This window comes from Felis catus, chromosome A1, assembly GCF_018350175.1.
Source record: "Felis catus isolate Fca126 chromosome A1, F.catus_Fca126_mat1.0, whole genome shotgun sequence".
Taxonomy (NCBI): domain Eukaryota; kingdom Metazoa; phylum Chordata; class Mammalia; order Carnivora; family Felidae; genus Felis; species Felis catus.
In genome coordinates, this window is record NC_058368.1 from 167,519,994 (window position 1) to 167,539,398 (window position 19,405).

Below are 19,405 nucleotides of genomic sequence, written 5' to 3' on the forward strand. Positions count from 1 at the left end.
TCTGAAATGCTTTATGATTTTCGAAGTAGTTTGATGTGTAACTCATTTGATTCTCACTATAGTCTTCTATAGTCATGATATGTTTGACTGTTTCCCTTTGGTCAGCGAGGAAACTGAAGCCTGATGTGGATCTCGCTTAGAGCAGCAGCAGCAGGGAGGAGCAGAGACCACGCGCCTGCATCTGGATTTAGAGACAAGGACTCCTTCTGATCTACTTTCCCCACTCCCTACAAATCTCCATATTCTCCACCAGATGGTACTTACGAGATAAGATTATCAAAGTGGCAATGAAGGTCATTTTACTCTTCTGTAGTATTGATTCATTCCCTCTCTCTACTATCCCGTCAGAAGAAATTTTAAAATTTCCTTAATTTCAACAAAACATGTGCTGATAAGTCTTCTAAGACATGATAAATCTTTTAACTCTGAAAAGGAGCTACAAACCAAATATGTAAGCTTAAAAAATATATGACATTTAGGGGCACTTGGTGGCTCAGTTGGTTAGGCGGCCAACTTTGGCTTGGGTCATGATCTCACAGCTTGTGGATTCGAGCCCTGCGTTAGGCTCTGTGCTGACAGGTCGGAGCCTGGAGCCTGGAGCCTGCTTTGGATTTTGTGTCTTCCTCTCTCTGCCCCTCCACTGCTCGCACTCTGTATCTCTGTATCTCTCTCTTTCACTCTCTCTCTCTCAAAAATAAATAAACATTAAAATATTTTTTTTAGGGGCACCTGGGTGGCTCAGTCGGTTGAGCCTCCGACTTTGGCTCAGGTCATGATCTCACAGTTCGTGGGTTCGAGCCCCACGTCAGGCTCTGTGCTGACAGCTCAGAGCCTGGAGCCTGCTTCGGATTCTGTGTCTCCCTCTCTCTCTGACCCTCCCCCATTCATGCTCTGCTGTCTCTGTCTCAAAAATAAATAAACATTAAAAAAATAAAAATAAATAAATAAATAAATAAATAAATAAATAAATATTTTTTAAAAATAAAATAAAAAAATTTTTTATTTTTTTCAACGTTTTTATTTATTTTTGGGACAGAGACAGAGCATGAACGGGGGAGGGGCAGAGAGAGAGGGAGACACAGAATCGGAAACAGGCTCCAGGCTCCGAGCCATCAGCCCAGAGCCCGATGCGGGGCTCGAACTCACGGACCGCGAGATCGTGACCTGGCTGAAGTCGGACGCTTAACCGGCTGCGCCACCCAGGCGCCCCTAAAATAAAAAATTTTTAAAAGTGAAAAAAAAAAAAGCCTGCTAGGAGTGCCTGGGTGACTCGGTTAAGCATCCAACTCTTAATCTCCACTCAGGTCATGTTCTCAAGGTTCATGGGATCGAGCCCCATGTTGGGTTCTTCGCTGTCACCGCAGAGCCTACTTGGGATTTTCTCTCTCTCTCTCTCTCTCTCTCTCTGCCCCTTTCCTGCACTCTATTTATTTTGAGAGAGTGAGAGAAATAAACTTTAAGAAAAATTTAAAAGAAAAACCTGCTGGATTTTACAAAGCTGAAAGAATCCCCACTATGCTCCTGTGACCAACATTTTCAGCCATAAGTGTACTTTCAGGGCAATCTTTCTTTAATGTCTTTTTATAATTCAAGTATAGTTGACATAAATTATATTCAAGCGTGCACCATAGTGATTAGCATTTGCACACTTTACAAAATGCTCATCATCGTAAGAGTTGCTATCATCTACCACCATACAGAGTTATTCCGTTATTATTGATTTTTTAAATTAAGATCTCAACTTTTTTTTTAATACTGCCAAATATATCTACTATTTTAAAAAAATGACTGTTTTTACTATGGCTCTGAGAGCGATATGCAATCCTGGCCACTTACTATGGCCCCAACACTGACTGGTGTTCTCATGGTCTTTGTTAAGTTCTGCTGGGAAAAAATGGGGAAATGCCCAAGAGGTTTTCACTTACCAGCTTTCTGGGAAAGGATAGTAGGAAAATGAAAGGGGGGAAAAGCTACAGTAATGATACTACGAGTGATTATAATAACTGCCAATATTAACTGAAGGCTGATTATGAGGCAGGCATTGTTCTAGGCATGTGTTAAATCATTTGATCTTTAAGTGACCCAGAAGAGAGGCACTATTATCATCTCCACTGAAGAGGAGGAAATTGAGGCAGAAAAAGGCTGGGTAACATATGAGAGAAGAAAGCTGAAAATTAATAGACCCACCTGAGAGTGCTGGCTCCCAGACCTAATGTTAATCATTCTTACCGTTAACCATTCTTCCACTGATGAAACTACGTGTAGAGTTTCGTTAGGACTAAGCACTGTTAACAATGCTGGTAACTCAACTTAGATCAGTCCAAAAACCATTCCTATCAATGGGCTTCACCCTATCATGCAGTTCTTTTCATGAAACTCTATTTTACAAAGCCAAGGTGATAAAGATTTTTAAAACCCAGAAAAGACTAGGTTTTGTTTACCCATTTGTTTTGTTTTTTATATTCCACTTATAAGTGACATCATGGTATTTGTCTTTCTCTGTCTGACTTATTTTATTTAGCATAATACCCTTTAGGTCCATCCATGTTGTCACAGGTCACAAGATTTTATTATTTTTTAAGGCCAAGTAATATTCCATATACATATATACCATATCTTCTTTATCCATTCATTTATGGATGGACCCTTGGGTTGCTTCCCTATCTTGCCTATTGTAAATAATGCTGCAACCAACATAGGGATGCGGGTATCTTTTCAAATTCGTGTTCTTGCTTTCTTTGGGTAAATGTACAGCAGTGGAATTACTGGATCATACAGTGTTTCTATTTTTAATAAGGTATGTTTTGATGTTGCCCATGTGCAGATATTGTAGATAACTATCTACAGACGGAGAATTGAAAAAGACTAACCCATGTTTTGGAAAAGCAGTTCAGGGTCCAGTTTCTGGCTCTATCGCTTTTGGCAACAATTTCTAGAAGGTATGACATTAGGGTGATAATAATTTCCCTCTGAGAATTAGTTTGGAGTATAAAAGAGACAACGTGTGTGAGGGCACTTTGTAAAGTATCAAAGGATAAGTAAGTGCAACTAGTTATTTTATTATTACAGCTCTCCTCTAAGGAATTAAGTTTTAGATATAAATCTCCCTCCAGAAGGGAAATCCTGACCACGAGGCAATATAAATACTCCAAGAAAGAAGGAGTGATGGGGAAAGAAAAAGAATTTCTACTGATCCAACTCAACAAAATACCCGGAAACCTAAGCCATCTGCCTGGTTTCCCCAGAGACCTTATTAATCTGTGGGCAGGCACAGCCAGCACCAGGATGGGCTGAGCATGAAATGCTGGCCCTGCAATTGCCAGTGGCCCAGCTGTAGCCTCAGGGAAGAAGATGATCTGACACAGGAAGGGGAAAGATGGAAGCCAGGAAGGATCGCATGCCTGCTCCACCAATGCCCTGTTGCCTCCTGCTTTCTAAGCTTGATGACTGTCATCTACCCCAAAAGGTCAAGTCCATAGTAACCCCAGAGCACGTAAACTCATCCATTAGATTTTATATCCCTAAAGGGAAGAAACCATCTCCATTTTACATCTCCCCAAGGTACAGTAGTTTCAACATTCAGAGGAGACCTTGACCTTGCACAGAAGTTCTTGTTGGCCTAACACACACTGCCTTCTCCTAGTGGTAGGGCAATTATCTGGCAGAACACTATACATTGTGGCCATTGCTAGTGACATTAATGTATTTTCTTCGAGATCCAAGTGAATTCTATAGAAGTCACTAAATGCATAACAGAGAAGTTGATTTTTTTAATGGTTTTCCTTTTACTAAATGAAGTATACTCAATATTAACGTTTTTTTCTAAATTATATATACACTACAATCATTCTGTGGAAGTAATTTTTTATAGTCAGTGAAAAAGCATTGAATGCTTTTTTAATAAAAACAAAAACAATCCTACACCCACAAGGTTCTTCCACACATTATTGTATTTTCTGTCCATATTTGCAGGGTTTTTTTTAATTGCTATTTTACCTGGGATGTGAAAATACCTCTTCTGATACTTTGTAAAAAAAGAAAAATACTAACATTTAAGAGTTCAGAAGTAATTCCTTTAAAAGATAGAATAATTTTATAATATATTCTGTATGCAGAATAAAGACTTATTTCAAAGAAAAGCCAAGCTGCAATTGATGTCCAGAAAGCCAGCTGGTCACCCTATAATTTGTTAGCCCTGTTTAAAGTGGTCCTGACAATAACCACTCATTTATTGAGGCATTCCAGTCTTTTTCCTATAAAATATTTCAAGGTTAACAAAATACAAAAGGGAGAAATTAATTACTCCAGAATATAAACAGATGTATATTAAAAGCATGCATCTCATTTGTATTAGAAAGAAAAATAATTAAAGCTTTGAGCATCTTTTTTAGAAACCTCCCATTTTGATGTTCCAGTTGAATCTTGTACCCAAAATAGAAGAAGTATTACTGCTGGCGATTTTTCTATGTCACCGATATGGGAGCAATTAATATTTGCATAACACATGTAAGATCCTAATAAAACAAAAACATACTAATGGTAAGTAATTGTGAGGTTTCTCTATTTATCCTCATAGAAACATTAAGTGGAAGAGAGGGGAACAATTATAATCATTTCAGAAAAAAAGGTAGTGGGAAGAAACTAATTGATAGGCACAGAAAAACATCAATGATGGGCACAGAGTCCTCAATTTATTTAATCCTTTGATTATGCCTCCCAATTATCATGTGCCAAATCCTGGGAGATGAGTTTTAATCCCAACAACCCATGAGCTAGGCACTATTATCTACATGTTGCAGGTAGGAAAACTGAGTCTCAGAAAAATTAGCTATCTTGGCCAAGATCCAAACGCTACTATTTGCCAAGGTCAAGACTAATGCCTACACTCCGCACACCTTTGAAGGGACACTTGTTGTTCGATTCTGCAACAGCAGCTTCTGCCAGCCGCGAGGTGCTGGGGTCACCGTGCCGTCTGCAGAGCAGTTGGGCATTCCTCTACTGAGTTCTCAACAACTGAGAAATGTTCATCTCAGTCTGCTGCTGGGCCTTAGTCATTCTGTCACTTGGGCCCTCCTCTGCATCCCCCACCTCTTGCTCTGTGCAGGACACTTTGTCTAACATATCCTGCAGAGACAGATGTACAGTGTAGGGCAGCTTAAAAAATCATGAGTCTTGGCAAACTCTTGGCTTATTAGCCCACACACCAGTTCACAGATGACTGGAATTCTGAAATCAGATTACCTGACAGGCAATTTCATTATCTTGCTCTGGTACACCTTCCGAACCTTGAGATAGCCAGATATACATCGCCCATTAATCTGTTTGGTCAGTCAATGTGTAGCTTTGTAATCCTGTTTGTGCAGTTACCCATGTTCAAGGTTTTCCTAGTCCCTTTGTGTCCATGATTATATGTCACTGTGTGTATAGAAAGGGAGCAGAGATGGTCTCATATTTTCAACAGATTGAAAGTCATTATTTCATTCTACAGCAATTGAGTCTTAAAATCATTGATTTAAATTCTTACCGGTTTACTTCTCATCTAATCATCTTAAACCCAATGTTAAACACTCTGCTGTATAAGGTAAGTGCTGACCACACATGAGTTTAATTAACCTGTGACAGAAGGAAGGAATGCCAAGAATGGCTAATGGCTTCAAGTTAGATGTGAGATACACACATTCTATAATGGGAGTATACACAACTCCTCTGATCTTACAATTCCTCCTCATGAAATCTCAAGCTTAAAATAAGGAAAGGAATTTCTTCCTAAGATACCAACATAGTGCAAAGCTCCATTTCAAGAAAAGAGTTAATACCAGCTTTCTTTCCTGTCGTTTCTCATTTTCCATTCCGGAGGCTGGGAAAGCAAAGAAAGCTTCCTTTGGGGTACCGGGTTAATGTTTTGGCCCTTGTTCAGTATCACCATCCAGCTTACCACTCAACCCTCCCTATGAAGATCAAGCATTCGAGGAAATCAAACAACTCAGTCTTTGTTACTAGACACACTTATGTTCTTTCTTCACCATGCCTCTATTCTCCTCTAGAATATTCCCTTCTTGAACCTCTACACCACTTACTGCCTATTTAGTAAGTCAACCCAACAGCCTCTCTTTGGCCCACATGTAACACAAACTGCCTTTTTTTGTGGATCAACATCCTGTGTCTATCAAAATCTGGTATGCACAGTGTCTCATCCACTGTGGTTTCTCTCACACCAACTAGTTACAAGAATTAAATTGAACCAGTATTTACTATATAACGGGCACTGGGTGAACTGTATGTATACCTCTTTTCTTAATTGTCTTAAGAGACCTATAGATTTTTTACCATAAGACCAAAGACCACACAAGTTATGAGGGGACAAAACCCCAAGTAAAATTCACATTTTCTATTGTACCTGGAATTCTGTTCCCTTGCCCAGAACAATCTTAAATAAATTTCTCAAACTCAGTGGTCTGTCTGCAGCAAGAGGAAGTTACCTGAACCAATGTCCTCATGAAGCTAATTCATCATTCCATTTCACATTCCACTGATGAAAATCCACAGGAAGACATTTTTTGATCAAAATTTTTATCTTATTTAAACCTATTCAGCACATCTCATCGATCTTAAATTATCTACTGTGTGGGAGACAGGTCCCATCAAGGTGGTGACACAGGAAGAAATCAACTGACTGCTTAAGCCCAAACTTCAAGGCTCCAGTTCCAACCCCCCCCACCCCCCCATCCTGTCACCACCTACCTCTCTTTCCTTTACTAATCTCAGTATACCTAGAATTTTATGTGATGATTTCCATAATGTCTACCTCCCTACTGAACAGTCAGCCACATGAGGGCAGCGGCCATGGTTGGTGTCTGTCACATTTTAGCCCTGGTCCCTAGCACAGTGACTGGGAAGCGATAGGTGCCCAATAAGTGTCTGCCAAAGGAGAAGGGGTGGGAGAGGCAAGGATGAAGACCAGGCAGCACGCATCCTAGCGTGAATCTGGACGAAGTGCCATCTCAAGAATCATGCCGCCCAGTGGCTGACCTGACAGGAGCTCAGAAGCTGTGCTGCCTAGAGCAATATGGTAAAAGTTATTTTGCTTTCTCCTATCTGAATCATGGTATTTGTCAGCCAATACACACAAAAGTGAATTCAGTCCTGGTGAGTTGTGAAATTCTCCCTGTATTCTGGTCGGACTTCTCTCTGTGTGCTGTGGTTCTCCTCTGTGCAACGGGGATAAAGAACTTCTACCACTGGTATGAAATCTTTTGCCTACCAAATAAAATAGTAAATGAACTTTCTCAGAGTTCCTTTAAAAACAAAACAGTTTCCATATCAAGTTTTGTTACTACTACATTTGTTTAGATATGTGTTCACCTTTGAATAACTGAAATATTTGGCTTCTTACAATAATGATCTAATAAGAAGGCAATCAAATACAGTGGTTCCTAACAGATTTCCAGTCTAAGAAACTTGGGTTCAAATATTCATTGAAATGTTATGCAATGTAAAGTAAACTGCAATGATATGACAGTACCTACCCTACAGTGTTCCTGGAGGAATTAAGTGATCAAATATAAAGTGTTTAGACTATAACGTGCCAGACACATGGTCAATGTAAATGTTGCTATTCTCATTATTTTGTGATTGAAAAAATGTGAGCCCTGAAGAGATTAAGTGACCTGCCCAAGTTTATACTGCAAGATGCAAAGATAAGGCTAATAGTTCTCAACCCGCACTCCTGAACTCCATCATACATGGATTATGCTGTTTAAAATATACATATAACCAGCTTTTATTCCTTTTTCCTTTCTCTTTTGCATTTTACACTAAGCAAATAATTTCCTGGCTTTCAGGAAATTGTCATTTTTAAATGCTTACTACCTGATTATATTCATTAAAGATTTCCAAATAGTCCTGAGTCTAGCAAAGTAGAAATCTTACCATGATTATGTTATTACAGAGCGGAGGAGAGAGAATGTATTTCTCTTACAAAACTTCTATGAGAGTCAATATAATTCCCATTATACTTTCTGTGCTATTTTATTATCCCTTTCTTTATTAGAGGTTTAGATTTGAAGTTGCTCTAAGAAAAAGGATAGGAATGGAAAGAGATTTAAATTGCTCTTTGTCCATATTAAGGCCAAAGCTTTAGCAGATAAGGACAAAGGAAAGGTTAAGACACAATGGTCAAATGCTGTGACCTAATTGTCTTGACTAACTTACTTTTTGTCCTTTCATTAATGAGAACCGTCCAATTTAGACTCCCTTATTATGCAACAATGAAAGCCAAGTATGTTTAAGGGTATAGTTTTCCCTTGATGTCATTACTTTCTAAATGGGAAATATTTATGGAGAAGAATCTAGGTAGAACCTAAAGAAAGAGAACACAAAAAAGTTGGTTGATATGAGATTGTTTTTCCCTTGTACACGCTCTGGTACTTTCATGTGTAAGCAAAACATTGGAAGTACCCATGATGAGAATTCTAAAGCCAGATGGGTCTTTAAAGGGCAGAATGGCAAGAAAAGAGGTTAGGGATAATCTTAACAGTTGAAAGAGTTGACACAGACAAAGGTGCAGTGAATCACAGGGATCACAAATGGCCAGGGCTGGGCCAGATGACTCCCAGAGCTGCACACCTTCTCCCTGGCCCCCAGTGGATCAACCTCCTCCCTGATACTCCCCCCCCACCTTTTTTTATACCAGTCATGCACAGTCCCACTTTCTCCCAAAGTCTTCTTCACAGTGACTTCTGCTGAGAATTTATTTTCTGATCATTTACTGTGACTCTTCTGAAAAGGTCCTAACTCCCTCTTTACTGACAGAGTAACAGGACGGAATGCATGAATTGCTGTTGACAACAATGATGTTTGTACAGAGCACTCTCTACAGGCCCCCCACCTCACTTTTTTCTCTCTCCCATGAGGTAATTCATGACAGAATGCTAACTTCAAATTCGATCAAAGACAAGATTACATTTAAGTTCCCCCAAATCTGAGAACATGAATATACTTTGAAACAAGGACTGTGCATATATATCCTTTGCTTAATATGTGTTCTGAAACTGACTAAAGGAACAGACTTGCTGTGAGGATAATATATTCATATTGGATCCCATCTCAAACGCGTTACTGTAAAACACTTTGGTATTCTGAGTATTAGAGTAGTTATATAAAACTAGATACTCTATTTTCTCAAATGTTACAACATTGAAAATTCAAGTGTCTTATGCTGAAAGTTTATTTTTAAAAGATCACTTTTACATTCAAAAAGAATGAATTACTTTCAACTTCTAATTTTATCTAATGCTTACCAACCAATATATGAAAGATTTTCAACTTTTACTTAAATATAGTCATTGGCTATACTGTTATAAATAACAAGCCAATAAAAGCTTTTCAAATAATATCAAGTAGAGAGAGACAGGGAGAAGAAATGGTTACCTGATTCCTTAAGCAAGAAATTACCTCTTCTGTTTACTTACTATGTAGTCTCCGTCATTAAGAGTAGGTCAATTTGGCTCTTTATAAAGAAAGATGTAAGCAAAAATACTGTTCTTATCTTTTGATTAATCACATACTCACACTTTTAACATTACCCACCTGTCCTTTCCACTCAACGACTTGAGCCATCTCCCCGCTGCTGTTTGGAAGGTGGCTCAACTTTCGGCTGCCCAGAAAAAAGTCAAGTGATCTATTTTTATACATTCTAGTTTCATGGATGCTCCTACCTGCATGGGTGACATGGATATGTGACCTAATGCCCTTGCATATCGGATTCCTCACCTGTCAAAATAGGGGCTGGAATCCAATCGGGCTCCTCTCCTTGCCCCAGACCCCAACCACTCTCCATACAATACTCAGGGACAACCCTCACCCACCCTAACAGCTGCTTGCTTGGCCAGCTCCTGAAGCCAGGCTCCCTGAGAGGACAGCAGAGTCCGGAGTCAGCCATTACTGCAAGGCTAGCCTTCAGGCCTGCAGGTATGTATGGGAGGGCTACCTCTAGATCAGGTTCCTAAAGTATGGTGCCCTTTCTTCAACCAATAGAGAGTAACAGCTTTAAACCCTATGATAACTTAACTGCCTATTAACTACTCCCATGGAAAACAGGTGAAGCATTAGATAGTAAAGGGAGGCAGCACAGGGATAGAATCCCTGTTCACTTGTCCAGGTTCCCTAAACTCCATCCGTTTTAAGACCAGATAACCCAATTAAGACCCAGTGTCTTCTCTAAATTATAATTCAAAGCTTTAGAGCATCATTAATAAGAAAGAGGCATAAAAGACAATTTACAAAACTCCAAGTAAACTCCATATCCTACCTGGTCCCATTTATATTAGGAGCCATGTGACAAATACCTTTTGGTCTTGAGAAAATGACAAGTATATCAATGATCAGGTTTCTCTTTTCCCACAGCTACCAGGAAACCAAAAGTCATATTTAATGCTTAAATAGATCTGAATTCCTCCACTAAATTCTCCCTGAAATATTCTCATCTAAATTTCTGAAGTCTTTTAGAATCTTTACTTTAACTGACTTTAGAAATTTGCATCTACTACTTCAAAATAAACTTAGAAATAAGTGAAGATATCAAAATATATACTAATACCTCAGCCAGTGTTCTCCCCAGGATAAAGATTTAACTCACAAGGCCCAGAATGGTGGCAAAGCAAAATACAAGGAACCCGAGGCATGTGGACCATGCAGCCTCCTTCCCCACCCCCCACCCCCAGGTCTGTGTATCCTGCCATCCACGGCAGTTGTGGCCTGGCCACTGGTGAGGAAGGTGTCCCCAGGTCAGGAAACAGTAAACAGTCCGGGGAACTCAGTGCTGAATTACATAAACCACACAAGCACTTGAGACCTAACCACGCGCAGCTAGTTTTTTTGGAGCTCAGCAGTGCTGCTTCTTGATCCCTTGACAAAATTAATGATGGAACAATTCATTACTGACAAGGCAAAAAAATTTGCCACAATGTTTACAAGTGCTAATAAATTATGGATAATTTACCAAATTAATACCAGTGAAACAAAGACCTCCTTTTTAGATTTTCATTTATCATTCTATCGAGCTCTTTTCTTCCACCCTCTCTGTCGTCTATATGTAGGTGTCTCTCTCTCTCTCACTCTGTCTCCCTGTGTATGTCTCTCTCTCTCTGTCTCCATGTGTGTGTCTCTCTCTTCCCGTGTGTGTATCTGTCTCCGGGTGTGCGTCTCTTCTCTCTCTCAGGCTTCATGTGTATGTCTCTTTGTCTCTGTGTGTGTCTCCTCTGTGTCCGTATGTGTGTGTGTATGTGTCTCTCTCTCTGTCTCCAGGTGTGTGTGTGTGTGTGTGTGTGTGTGTGTGTGTGTGTGTCTAGCTTGGTATTTCTATGTCTCTGTCTCTCTGCCTGTGTCTCTCTCTCGGTCTCTGGGTGTCTGTTTTTTGTGTGTGTCTGTCTCTCTGTGTGTCTCTGTATGTCTGTCTCTGTTTCTTTCTGTATCTCTGTGTGTTGGTCCCTTGTCTCTTGCTGTGTGTCTCTATGTGTCACTGCATATGTACATCTTTGTCTCTTTCTGTCTCTGACACACACACACACACACACACACACACACACACACACACACACACTTTCCGTAACAGATTTTGACTTGAAATCAAAGTTGGAATACAGTCTAAATGGTGTGTGCTGGTGCTGTGTATAACAAAAAACTGGAATTACGCTTCAAGAACAGATTCTACAGGAAGTAAATGAGCATCAGTATTTTTTTAAAAAGAAATAGTAAAAAGAAAACATTTTCCAAACCTAAACTCACTAGACCACAGTGACAACAACCTTCGGTGAGCACACGCCGTGCAGAAGGCTGACTCTTCCATCAAGAAACTTTTAATCTGGTACAAGAAATAAAATTGAAAGAGCTTCCCTTTGTATTTTTTATGTTTTGGTTTGGAAAGAATACACTGGTATATGACCTTATAAAGCCGAATTATTCTTAGCATCCAGATAATTTCTTGTGGTAATAATGGGAAATTAAACTCATAATGTAATATTTATATTGGAAGAACCAGCATTAAATTACTGGGCTGACTGTTTGAGTTGTAAAATGTGAGGGGAAAGGCTTCATTTTCAGTGGATTCACAAACCAACAAGAAAGTGGGCGGGATATGAAAATAATCCTCCCTCTGGCTCTGCAACCCTGTGATGAGGTCATGAGATGGACTCAAATGCTCTCATAAAAATGTACCCAACTCCTTGTGAAAAAAACCAGATTCAGGGTCCTTTGGAGAAACAGGGCTTCGTTAACTGTTCATTCTCTTTGTGATAAAATCGTTTTACAAGAGATCTCTTATTTTCAATTTTTGAGTAATTCCATACTAACACCTCATCCCCAGCTTTCTATCCCAAATGAAATCTGATTTTTCTCCTAACACCCCCATCCCCAACTCCATCCTTAAAATGTGCCTGTCATCACCTGCTCCTTCTGTGCCCCTGACTGTGGCCAGATGCCTCCTGTTCCAAGTCTTGGGACACCTGGTTTCCTCTCCTTTCTCACTTGTATCCAAACTCCCATCCCTCCATCTCGCACTACTGCAGTGGCCTCGTAAGAAGGCTTTTCTTATGTCTGGGGTCTCCCTACAAGATTAGTCTGTCTAAAGAGCAATTCTCAAATCATCACTCAAAGTCAGCAGAGCTCCGCACTCCATTCCTGGTGCAAACAATTCTGGGACTTTTGTCCAAGCACTTCCTCAATGGGCCCTTGTTTACATCCATCACCCACTAGTCAGACAATCTCAACCACTGTGTTCCCAAAGGATTACATCCTGGAGAGAGGGGGTGGAATAGGGACACATTGCACGACCTGATGCTTCCCAGCCTTGAGCAGCTGGGTCTATTTGCCCAAGTCTCCTGCGTAAATTTTTTTCCAGAACATGATCCAGGCAAATTGGGCTGACAAATTATGGTTAAAGGCAGACCTTCTTCTTTCTCTCTCTGTCTTGGCTCCTAATCTTGCCTCCATTCTGAATTTCAAAATGCTAACATTTCATACCCATCGCTGCTAAGAAATCTTTCCTGACTTCCCCACCACCAGACTTCCTCTTTCTTTAAATCCCAACAGCATGTGATCTATATTTGATAGTGTTAATTGTATTAGTCCTGCTTTAATGAATGATAGTGGTACTTGTCCCATTTCCATTTTTAGGCTATAAACCATGTTGTACACCCAAAGTCATAACGTAGTCACCCCATGAATGTTTGTAGGCCCAAACCACAGTTGGGATATTCTTAATTGATTTGCTATTCGTTTTCCGATCTACTACTCTCCATCAGATGACAGTGTAACTCAAGTCTTCTGACAGTACCATCAGTAATGACTCAGGCAGCTCTCTGTAGGGCCTCTTACCCTTATCCTTAGCCTCTTCCCTTCTTTTCAAGGGTCCTTTATCAGGTTTAGCCTTATTAATGAGCTCAGGATGCATGATAATAAGTATCTAGCACTCATTTCCTCTCACCATCTGATCTAACAATCAGATCTTTGGCTGGAGGAGTTCCACAATGACTGTAAGGATTGAACATTAAAAGCCCACACTTGCTACTCTTCGTCATCCTCCCAAAAAACCACACACACCATCCCCCAGCATGTGTGCTTGGCCACTGGCTGAGTTGTATGTGACCTTTTTCAGGGGTTTGGTGCTAGAAGATGGAAAACTGGAACTGTTCTGGCCAACGTGAAGACCAATAATATGGTATCATTCCAGCAGAAAGCCACAAACAAAGTCCACACTGGAACTAATTGGCACCAACCAGGAAGTGTGATACAATACTCTCCCTTCCACTGAAAACCTTCTGTGGTTTCAGGGTGAGGACGAAGAGAATTTTGAGAAAATAAACATCATATGAAATTTAAACCACACCAGGAACAAAAAAAAATAAGGACTGCAAGACCACAGAGTAGTATTTTTATGGGTAACTTTCAATTTTATCAAGACAGTCAGGAAAATAGTACGTGTAGCTATGTTATGGGACTTAAAAGCCAAGTTTTCATTTTGTTTTTACATTAATATTAGGAGTTCCCACATTTCATCTCTGTGTATGTTTACATAAATTACATTGATATCAAATCCAGATTTGGAGCATCTTAGCATAAATACTTGGTTAATTCTCCTTAACACTTTCATAGGTCAGCTTTTGATTTTTTACGTTTCTCTGGGAAATAATACCTGTGCGTACAAGTTTATTTCAATCACATTACTATATTGCTGCATTATGTTTTCATCATTTATGCAAGAAAAATTGTTACATCTAATATATAATTTATGTCCCTCTAGAAACAGGTATTTTTCTCCCAATTTACAGAAGCATCAGCTAGGTCTATTAAACACCAAAATACCAAAAGGAAACTTTTCCCTTTATCACATTCTTTTCCAAGTGTTAAAGGGGGCATGATTTTTTTTATAGCCTAAGTGGCTAAATCATTAAAGTAGTTGAGGGACATGGGGGGGGGGGGGGGGGAAGAAGAGCAGCACCAACTTTCAACTCTAAGAAAGAGGAGGTGGCGAAAAGGTTAATTTTACATGATGCTGCATATTTTAATTTAACTGCTGTTTCATTCATTGTCTAAAAACACTATTTGGAAATATCCTTTTGTCGTATGTACAGAAGGGCTTTGCTATTGTCCCTCAGGAAGGCTGGCAGCTGGCCCTGCACTCTGACCTCCAACCCTGTCTCAGCAAGGGGCTCATTGATATTCCCAGAAGCTCCTCTCAATTGAAGAAGATCATTTAAAAAAGAAAACCCCACCTCAGGGCTGGTGGTCCTCTCACTCCCACCCTCTGCTCCTGCCCCCCCTGAGTGGTGGCATGCAGGTCTAGTCAAGCCCAACAATCCCTGGGCCTTCATAAACTCACTATTTTTCATGTATATTTGATGGGTCCTTTCCCTCTTATTCAAAGCGGCTTTCACAGTCATGTTACTGGGTGAGAGCCTTCTATTCTAGACTTACATTTGATTAATTTGTGGCATTCATGTGTCTAATTCTCTGCACACAAAGGGAATGAACTAGCTTGGACTCTATCGACAAGCCATTTCTGCCAGGAAAGTTCAAACGTAAAGGAAAAGGCGAGGTCAGTGGAGATGGTTTCCAGCTTGCTAAAAGCAGCTTGGAATCAAACACAATAAAATAGTCTAGTTTCAAAAAAAAAAAAAAAAAAGGCAAAACAAAACCTAGCTATCATCTCCAATGCTTTTGTTAAGATACTTTAAAACATGTAAAAAGCAAATACCTAAATGCTGCATTCCTAGTCACACATACGTAGATGTGCACAAGAGGGAGCGCCCGAAACTACCGCAGCTTTCCAGACATCACACACATACCAAAAGAGACTCTTGGCTTCCCTTCAAATTCTATCAGTCAACTTTTATCAACCATAGTAAAAGCAGAAGACAATCAAAACTGGCTGCAATATCGTTTGAGTTTTAAGCTTTGGATCACTTCCAGTTATGTTTACAAAAGTGTGAAAGTATTCAGGAACGGAATAGTGACCAAATTCCTTATTCCTACTATGCAGTAAATACGTCCAAGCACGTCCCTAAATGCAATCCGTTGTAATTTCCTTAATTAATCTTAGCTAATCCTTAAATAATAATAATAGCAAAAAATTTAGTGTCCACACTAAACTTCCTACGACAGTTTCCTTTTGTAAGTTCTCATTCGAATCTGATTGATTAATACTGGCTTTTTAAAAGTCCACAGAATTTTATTCTATGGCTACTTGAACTTTTACAAAATGTTTAAAAGAACTTACAACAAGATACGGGTTATCTGAAGTAGGCAGGGTGAGAAAGGGTTGTCCCATGTGTATCACAACCTGCCGTGTGTCCTTTCATAAAAAGCAGGACGCTGGTCATTCCATGATGTCACTGATATTCCATACAAAGAAGTCCCCACAGACCAAATTCCACTTCCTTTCTTATATTGCCAAAGATGAAATAAATCTTTAAAAATTCTGGGGAGAAAAACAACATGTATCAGGTTTGTTTGTTTTTTTTTTTTTTTTTAAAGAATATACAGGGGAGTCTGCAGGGAATAATGAGAGAAAAAAATAAAAACTTAACAACCCTAGCTTCTTCCATTTCTGCCATTTACTTCTAGGACCTTGGGCTTACCCTCCTGCTCTAAGTACACATGCTCAGGCCCTAGGACCTGAACAATCATCTGCCTATTCCGGAAAGGTGAGAGAACACCATGCCAGGTAAATGGAGTTTGTGACCAAGCACCCCACTCCCGTCCCAGGCTGGGATGCCTGAAACCAAGACACCCAAGGCTCCTAAGAAAGGGAAGACACAGGGTAGACATTCCCACAGAGTTCTAGAAGCATTTTCTTTAATCGCACAAGGGAAACAGAACCATTCACCTTAAAATGCCAATAACCAGGCTCCATGAAGAACAGGCAAGGGAAAACCTAGGTTGTGGACTATGTGCAATTTCTAGGCTACCCTTGGAAATTAAGGTGTGTGGCACCCTTGGAACTTAAGGCCTGGGCACTCCAAGTATGTGCTCTTAGGCAAGGCAGCGTGTGGTGTAGACTGAAGAGTGTTTTTGTTGTTTCTAACATTTACATTCAAGCTTTAAACAAACATACATATACTCCTTTGCCTATGTACATGCACCTTCCTGTGGGGGAGTGGAAGAAATGCAAGAGACAAAAAGGAAAGCCAAAGATCACGGGGAGAGAACAGCCCATGAGAGAGCCAGGAAAGGCAGGTGGGAGACAGCTGGCTGGGGCAAAGCCTGTGAAGTCCTACAGAGGGGACACTGAGACAGGCAGCAAAGGGGACAGAATGGCAGAATAATGTCCACAAGAGGTACTGTACTGACAACAATTAAAGGGTAAAAACTAAGGAAAGAAGGAAACCACGGGGCACCCAACAGCTGCGGTTCTTAACTGCCTCAGCTTAGAGATGCAATCATTCCCCTTCTTCCACTGCCCATCCTCAGACTCAGGTCTTGAATGTGCCCAAGTGCGTCTGAGCAAGGTTGCCCCAGATGGAAAACACATAAATTGCAACACGTGAAAGAATCAGAAGTGCCAACATAAATAAGACTGAAGAGTTTGCTACTTTGAGGCTTGTGATGAAATGGACTACTTGAAAAATATTTAAAAACTTGATGATATAAAGTGTATCTTTTCCACAAAACAAAATTTCAGTTCTGTAAGTTCCATAAAATTATCAGAAGCCCTGCATATTTTTATAAATCTATCTCAGCTCCTAGATTCAGTGCATCTGTGATGGCAACTGGTACTGAGAGTCCGTACAAAGTATAATGTCAGGACAGCCAAAATTATGACTTCTCATTAATTTCTCCCATCCTGATTCTTTTCAGCCTGGAGACCAAGTCCTCTCCCTGAGCTCCTAACAAACACATGCACATATACATACGTAGGGTGCATATGTTGTACAGCAGCACAGGTATCTCTACATATGAACATTAACATATTAGCCTATTAACTCCAAGATGGGCATACAGTCAGAACAGAAGCCAACTCTGGTGAACTTAAGCAGAAATGCTATCTCCGATAAGAAAATGGACTCTCTTGGGGTGCCTGGGTGGTTCAGTTAAGCGTCTGACTCTTGATTTCGGCTAAGGTCACGACTTCATGGTTGGTTTGTAAGATTGAGCCCTGTGTCGGGCTCAGCATGGAGCATGGAACCTGCTTGGGATTCTCTCCTGTTCTCTCTGCATCCCTCCCCCGCTGGCAGGCTCTCCCTTTCTCTCTCAAAATAAACGTTTGTTTTTAAAGAAAAAAAAAAAAAACAACACAGAAAAGAAAACAGACTCTCTCAAAAACTCCACTAGAGGATTGTTAGGAAATGGGCCCAAACCTAAGAAGGCAGCCATGGAAGCTAATAGCTCTGGGGACTCCTGCATACTGTCTGCTGAGCTGTTGGACTCAAGGTCCACAGCCACACCTACACCCCCATCAGCAAACCCTGAAGGCCAGTGGCAAGGGAAGGAGCTCTCAAATGTCCATGATTCTTTGGTCCCTCTCCCCAGACTTCAAGTCCCAGGCAGAGACATCAGATTGGTGAGTGTAGGCCATGTACCTATGCCATAAGTGCTGGAGATCCCAGGGAACAAAGATCTAGCCGTTGGGAGTCTGCTATACTGGAGGTGAGCCCTCACTGCATTGAAATGGTCTCCAATGGTGGGTATTCCAGCCCTCTAGGAAGGGCCCTTCAAGATGCTAGGCACCTCCAAACACCTTCCTCCCCTCCCCCCAAAAAAGCACAAAAAACAAAAAGGTGACAGCTTCACTCCCAGAGACTTATACACTATGAAGCAACTAACCACTACTGTTTGAGTAAAAAGGGTGGTATTAAACTTACGAACAGAAACTATTGCTGAGGACCTTTTTAAAAGAATACATTACTAGAGGAAATGGTCTGTTAGAGAAGGACAATGAACTATTAAATCCCCCTCCCTAACCAAGTATATAGTAATTCTCACATTGAATTCAAACATTAAAAGATCTTGGACAGGGAGAAAAATAGGCCAGAGTCACCTGGATTCTTGCCCTAACTCCAGAAAGTTGACGTCACATAATCAAGACCTATTTAAAAGCTAGTTGTATCGGTTTAACGCAAACTCTGAGCAGAAAGCTACCTCCTAATGGCTAAAGAAACTGTTTCCACTTTCTAAGAGGCAAGACCCATAAAGGAAGGACCTCTAATTTCTGGTAATTACCCTGGTACCTTAAAGTCGGTAATTACATGGAGAACCATGCCCTGAACTGGCCTTCAGTTTGTTCCAAACCCAGTGCATGTAATTAGCCTTGATTAATATCCCACATTTCACATCAACAGAAACAGTGAATCCAAATGATCCCCATATTCTGCTGCCTCAGGAAACCTCGCTGTTCAAATTCTGTGCCTTTATCAAGGGAACATGCTGAGCAAATGGGATCAAATGATGCCTTGGCACCTACCTTGGTCTAACTATTCAGAGGGAAGCAGCAATGCCTTTCATGTAATCATCTTAATCCCTTGTATCAACTAATTAATACACAGAGAAAGCTTTTACTTGCATGTGAGCAATTATACCAAGTTCCTGGTCGGTGTCCAAATGGATTCACAATATAATTCATGAACAATGAGGCAGTGGGAAAGACAGTTTCCAAAGATGACTTTTAAAATGAAAAAGGAGCTGGGGGGGACAGGAATAAAATGACTTTGTTAACAGTAGGGAGAGAGGACAAAAAAAGGTCAGTTTCTCAAAAAAATTCAACTTCAGAACCCTATTTTGCATACGACTTGCTTAAACAGGTAAATTTATGTGAGCAAAGTAAGACCCAATAGAGAGTAAAGAGCTTTGACTCTATGTCCTTACAAAGTTGAAATACCATGGAGTTACTTACAAGGGGCTTGAAAACAAAGAA

General features: G+C 40.3%; 1 protein-coding gene across 2 annotated transcripts in view; it reads right to left on the reverse strand.

The window, feature by feature from the left end:
* The window catches only part of EFNA5 (ephrin A5), a 273,969-nt gene that overhangs the window by 159,515 nt on the left and 95,049 nt on the right, over positions 1 to 19,405 (reverse strand). The gene's annotated exons all lie outside the window — the stretch shown is intronic.